The sequence below is a fragment of the Vipera ursinii genome (assembly GCF_947247035.1).
Source record: "Vipera ursinii genome assembly, chromosome: 1".
NCBI lineage: Eukaryota > Metazoa > Chordata > Lepidosauria > Squamata > Viperidae > Vipera > Vipera ursinii.
In genome coordinates, this window is record NC_139512.1 from 341,097,896 (window position 1) to 341,104,042 (window position 6,147).

The following is a 6,147-nucleotide window of genomic DNA, read 5'->3' on the forward strand; positions in this document are numbered from 1 at the left end:
TTAGATAACATCAGACTTTGTTTTCCTGGTTTTGCTATGCATGTGTGGAACAAGCCCGTAAATGCTGAAAGATACAGGTGAAATCTGTCTTTCTTACTGGGATAGCCACCTCAAGGTTGAATTCACAAAACACTCTTAATTGGCTTACTCAATTAACCCATTTTCTTGGGTTCACACATTAAACCATAAGACAACCGAACAGGTTGGGTTCATATAATCCAAAACCAATTTTTTTTACCAAGATTAAAGTTAACCTAGATTAACATCAGGCAGATTTTTACCTCATCTGGTTAAGCATACAAGTAGTTCTTAGTTTACAACTGGTTGCTTAGTGATTGTTCAAAGTTACAATGGACCTCCCTGGAGATACTTATGACCCAGTTTTGAAGTTATGATGGTCAGGCCCACTCCCCATGATCACATAACTACCTGTCAGGTGCTCAGCAACTGGCCCATATTTATGGTTGTTTGAAACATTCAATGATGTGACTGTGTTTTACAACAATTTTATTGAAAACTAACATTTACTTCCAGTTTTGGGCAAAACCAGCCCATAGCAAGCTATTGGTTCATTTAACAACTGCAGCCTTCACTCAATAATTACTGCAAAAAAAGGTCATAAAATCAGGTTGGTCATGTGAGTGACCTTATTTTTGAACATCATGACATACAACCAAGATGGGCAGATTCCACTATGGTCATATGTCAAGTACTAAATACATTTTAGTCCTTGGATGCTTCCAAACTCAAGGGGGTCCATGTATCACCTTGCCTCATATGGCATCTTTTCTTTTCATATCATATCATGGGCATCACTGGTAGTGCCATAAATACCTCTAGTCAATAAATTCAATAAATTAATTAATTAGTCTCTCTTTGGGGGATCTTAATCAACTGTTTTCCCATCCTCTTTTAACTACTGCAGGATTATGATGAAGGAGGAAAGGTCGAGAAGACTGCCAAGTGCCAGACAGGAGCTTACAAATCTGGCCAATAGAATTTTGCAATGCATGCAAATTGAAGTATGTTACTCTCTGCACACATCAGTTCAACCACGTATAGTTTATCTAATTTGATTAATTTCCACCAGGTGCTTGGCCTCCGCTCCTGACTTCAGTTAGGAATAGCAACTGAAAAGGTGGGGTTACAACTTCCAACTTTGCATACTGAAACTTTGAGGTTCAATTTTGACACAATCTACAGGCAGTTGCTGGTTAAGAGCACCCAACTTAAGGATAGAACAGAGATACTGTATAACAAAGATATATGAATGGGCTGCCTAGTAATAAAAATGGTAAATGGCATTATCTTAAAGTTGATGAACCCCTGAAGCCTCACAATGCTTTCAAGAACCCCCGAAGTTGTATGTTTTTAATGTATAGCCTGTTTTCAGCAGTTTTCAGCACTTCTTGATAACACTGTATGGCTTTAGTGGTTCATCAACTCAAGGAAGGACAATGCTGTCTGCCATTTTTAATGATGGGCAGTTGGTTTGTAAGGATGAGTTGCAACTTAAATACAAGTGCAAGTTAAAGACAGAGTTAAGGAATGCAACTTATTCTTAATCCGGGGACTGCCTGTACTTGGATCTCAGCAGACAAGAGTTGGGGAACATCTCATTCTTAGACCATCCAGATGTGAATTGAATCACAGCATGGTGTATCCTTAAAGGCAACATCCTGGAGAAGAAAACCAAATGGAGTTGCAACTCAAATCTTACTGGTACATGACCTAGAAAACAGATGAGCAAACCAGTCCCTGGCCTATACAGTCCATACTTTCTGTGCCCCTGGACTAGATATTAAGATAGGGCCAAAAAACAAGCTCTTTACATTCATTTACATTGTATTGTCCCCAGAGACCCATTCAAAGTGACTGGAATTTTCAGCTATCTATGCCATCCACCCTCTTAGAGAGCAGGGGGTATAAAGGAACATTTATAGACACCCCAACCAATTAGGCCCCACCTCTGACCTATTAGATCAACTGGGCTATTGTTTTTCTAGTCTTGCAATGCCACCACCAACAAAATTCTGAAATAATGTTTTACCTGAAGTTCCTTGCAGCAACCAAAATAAACATTGAGCGTCATAATTCCCGTTCGTGTCAGCCCAGCTGTTCTGTGTGCATAGGAAACCTGGGGCCAAGATGGAAAGACAACAAGTCTAACAACACTAATATCATTGCATTATGTAACATCTCTATTCAGAATTGTCACAGATGCTGATCACTGACAAATAAAACCGAAAACATGCTGGGGACAATGCTGTTCACTGCCCCATCCTCCTCCCCTGCCTCCATCTCAGCTTTCCAGAGGCTCCGAACCTTCCTCCCACTTTTCATATGAAAATAGAAACGCAAGATGTGGGGCAGAGAACAAGTGCAGGAAAGCAAATTGTGTTCTTTGAAGGAAAGCGCTGGCACATCATCTGTAGTTCCAGCTCAAATTAAAGGAAGGGGGTGTAGATGCTCTAATATTTATGGAACTATCTCAATCAGATGCCATCATTCTTCCTGGACAGAGGCCATTAATTCTGTTCAATTACAAAACACCACATTGTTTATGGTTTTGCATGCTTAGACAGGGATCGCTTCCTTGCTCCAAAGATAAATAGCGTGCTGAGGAAAAAAAAGTGCCGAAATAATTAAGTGGAATTGTACATGCAAACTGCCTTCTCAGATCAAACAGGAGCTCAGTTACTTCAGCTTTATGTCTCCAGCAGTGACCAACCATGTGTCTTTTGAAAGCCCATAAAAAGGCATGAAAGCAACAGCCCCCAAGTGTCTGAAAGCTTTAAGGAAGAACGTCTGTGAATATAGTGCGTGCTTTCTAAAATCATAGGTAATAAAAATGTACAAGCCTTCTGTAAAGCTCAGAAGGAAAATATTCTCTGCCTATATAAGGAGATTTTCAAAAAGAGACACACCTTAAGGGTCTGGATGCAGGTCAAAAGTTGCAACCTGTGACTTGCAGGGCAGATGTGGATCCCCCAGTCCTGTTTTATTTTATCTTGCTTTCATCTGTCAGAGCCGCCCAACGAAGTTTGGTGTGAAGAGTGAAATGAAAGCCCTGCAATTTCCACTAATTTTCAGCAGAAAACAAAATAAGCACATTAACTCTCTTTTCTTTTTGCAGCTCCTAATGCCTCTTCAGAGTGTTGAAAGCCGATAGCACAGTTTCCTGATATTTTAAAATGAAAAACATTGGGATTTGCAGCATTAAGCCTTAAAAGAATTTTTTTAAGGCACAATACAAATTTAAAAAATAAAGATAGCCCTATACCTATGGCCACTCTGGTCTTTTCTAAAAGGTTTTTAGCTATCCATAGGTTGTGAAACCGGAACAGAAAAGGAGAAATGCATTCCAATACTAAAAAATGAAGAACAAACTCCAGATTAAAGCAAGATCAACATTAAAAGGTCTGGAGCAGGCATCTACCAAGCAAGATGGTGTCACCAATGGAAGCCAGACCCCTTTTTAATAATAGATGCACATAAAGCCATGTGGTCATCATCTTGACTTTTTAGACCAGACATGTCAAACACAAGGCCCGGGGGCCAGATCCGGCCCGCGAAGTGGTTTCATGCGGCCCGCGAAGCCATCCTGGAAAGAGTGAGGGAACGGCCCCCACTGCCTTGGCCCTGGCCCAGAGACCCTCCTCCTGCCAGAGACCCTCAGATCTGTCCCACTCCTGCCCAGGCCCCCATAGGCACCCTTGATGCGAACGATGTAGAGCTGGCCACGCCCACCCAGTAGGCCATACACGCTCTAGCCACGCCCACCCAGTAGGCCACGCCCACCCTGGCCATACCCACCTGGCCCCCTGAGGGCAACCGCAATGCTGATGCAGCCCTCAATGAAACTGAGTTTGACACCCCTGTTTTAGACCCTTCCCCTGTAGATGTGTTGACTTGGAGGAATATAAAACCTTTTTCTGGAACTCTCTTGGTGGGCCCAGAGTTGTTACAATATCATTCCAATGTGACAAAAGGAGGTAAGTCTTAACTAGCCTAGCTGTCACCTTTTCCCCTTGACACCAGAGGAGGAGGAGGAGGAGGAGGAGATATAAACAGGGCTTTTTTTCTCATAGAACACCCAGAACGGAGTTCCGGCACCTTTTTTGGATGGAACCTTGTAGGGTAGGCAAGGCAGGTTGTATGACATGTGTGAGTTCCGGCACCTTTTTCTTTTACAGAAAAAGCACTGGATATAAAGATATAAGATAACCTTTGCTTTAATGGCGAACTTCGTACGCAATAGACAAAATTTGCATCTGGGTGTCACTTCAAAATACAGGTAATCCTCGACTTACAATAGTTCGTTTAGTGACCGTTCAAAGATACAATGTCACTGAAAAAAGTGATTTATGACCGTTTTTCACAGTTAAATCCTTTGCAGCATCTCCATGGTCCGGTGATCAAAATGCAGATGCTTGGCAACTGGTTCATACTTATGTTCCAAGGACACCTTTTGCGACCTTCTGACAAGCAAAGTCAATAGGGAAACCAGATTCACTTAACAACCGGGTTACTAACTTATCAATGGCAGTGATTCACTTAACATCTGTGGCAAGGAAGGTCGTAAAATGGGTCACAACTCACTTCACAAATGTCTCACTTAGCAACAGAAATTTGGGGCTCAGTTGTGGACGTAAGTTGAGGATTGCCTGTAATGGACAAATCTGTTGCATCCAGAGTTGACTGGGCAATTCAGTTAAGCTCTAAGCATTTGCCTTAATTTGCCTCATTTGTGTAAATACACACGTATGCCAATAATGCCATTTATATTATTTGTATCAATTTACATAATTAATTCAAAACACGATAGGCTGATGCAAATGACATACATTTGGATTTAACAGACATATGGGTATAAGAGATACCCCCTCCCTTCAAGTGAGCCTTTAAATGAATCAGTCTACATAGGGAGTGACTCTGCTAACCTTTTTCAAATGAGTTAATATTAATTTACTTAAAACTGTATATTAAATTACACGTAGACTTGGTTCACAGGATACCAATTTCTTTGTGTCACCTAAACTGATGAAGGAAATAAGAGAAAAAAAGAACCTCACTCAGTTTTGTCAGATGTGTACAAACGTCCCTGACATTGGGGAAAGGGGCAAGTTTTATTTGTTTTATCACAGCAAAAGTCTTTATTATGCCTTCTAGTGTATTACCATGGGCTCAAATATGGCTGGAAATATATATTTCTCAGCTAGATGTCTCGCACTAATTTATGCTTTTCAGCTGTCTCTCAAACCATTATCAACCAATCAATATTATTGGCAAGCTAAAAGGATTGATAGCTGAGCTATAGCAATTGCCAAAATTTCATCCAGAAATCCGGCTGACAGATGATCCCCACTACTAGAGAATATTTTCCAAAACAGAAATTGGATCCAAGGCAATCTTCAAAAAAGTTTGTTATATTTAGAATTTCCATAACAATTAAATTTATTCACTGATTATATTTGCTGAATTAAATTGGGGACATTACATTTTCCCCCCCAGAAAGCCTCTTTAGTCTGTTCAAATGAGAGCAATTACGTTGGAAGAAAGTACTCAACCTTCAGAATTTACTCCCAAATTTTCTTTATTTCCTCTACTTTCCCATTATTTTCCCCTTTCTAGTGATTTATTGGATGCTAAGTAGCACACCTTTTTGTGGCTGTTTCTGAAAACAATGAGTTAAAAGGGTGTTAAGTTTCTACTAAATTAAACATTCTTCATTTATTTTGTCTTATAAGAAAAGTGGTAACATTTTCACTCTACCTCCTTTGGTGACATCTCTGTGACTCAGAAATGCTAAATTTCTAGTATGTTGTAGTATTTGATCACAAAAAAATTGCTCAGCTGCAGAAAAAAATCAGCTGGGGTAATTTACAGGGTATGAAATGGCTGTGATTTTAGAGAATATTGGTCGACTATAAAGGTCATCTAATCCAGCCCCATTGACTTGACCTATGACATCCAACTACAGTATAGTCTTCAGGATAGACAGCTATTCCTAGAAGGAATTGTAAATTATGCATTTTTCTTCTTCTGCCTTTTAGTTCTGCTTCAAACCTTTAACTGGGGCAATAGGATGGCTGCACTGACATAACAAGAGAAACCATAAAAGCTTGAGAAATTGCCATGCTGTGA

The 6,147-nt window shown here is 40.2% G+C and overlaps 1 long non-coding RNA gene across 1 annotated transcript; it reads right to left on the reverse strand.

Annotated features, from left to right (window-relative positions):
• Nucleotides 1–492: 492 nt before the first annotated feature.
• Nucleotides 493–6,147, reverse strand: LOC310646415. The gene is made up of 4 exons (XR_014493683.1): nucleotides 3,875–6,147; nucleotides 2,928–3,515; nucleotides 2,051–2,137; nucleotides 493–1,679 (listed from the first exon to the last, which is right to left on the reverse strand). It is a non-coding gene; the product is annotated as an uncharacterized lncRNA (long non-coding RNA).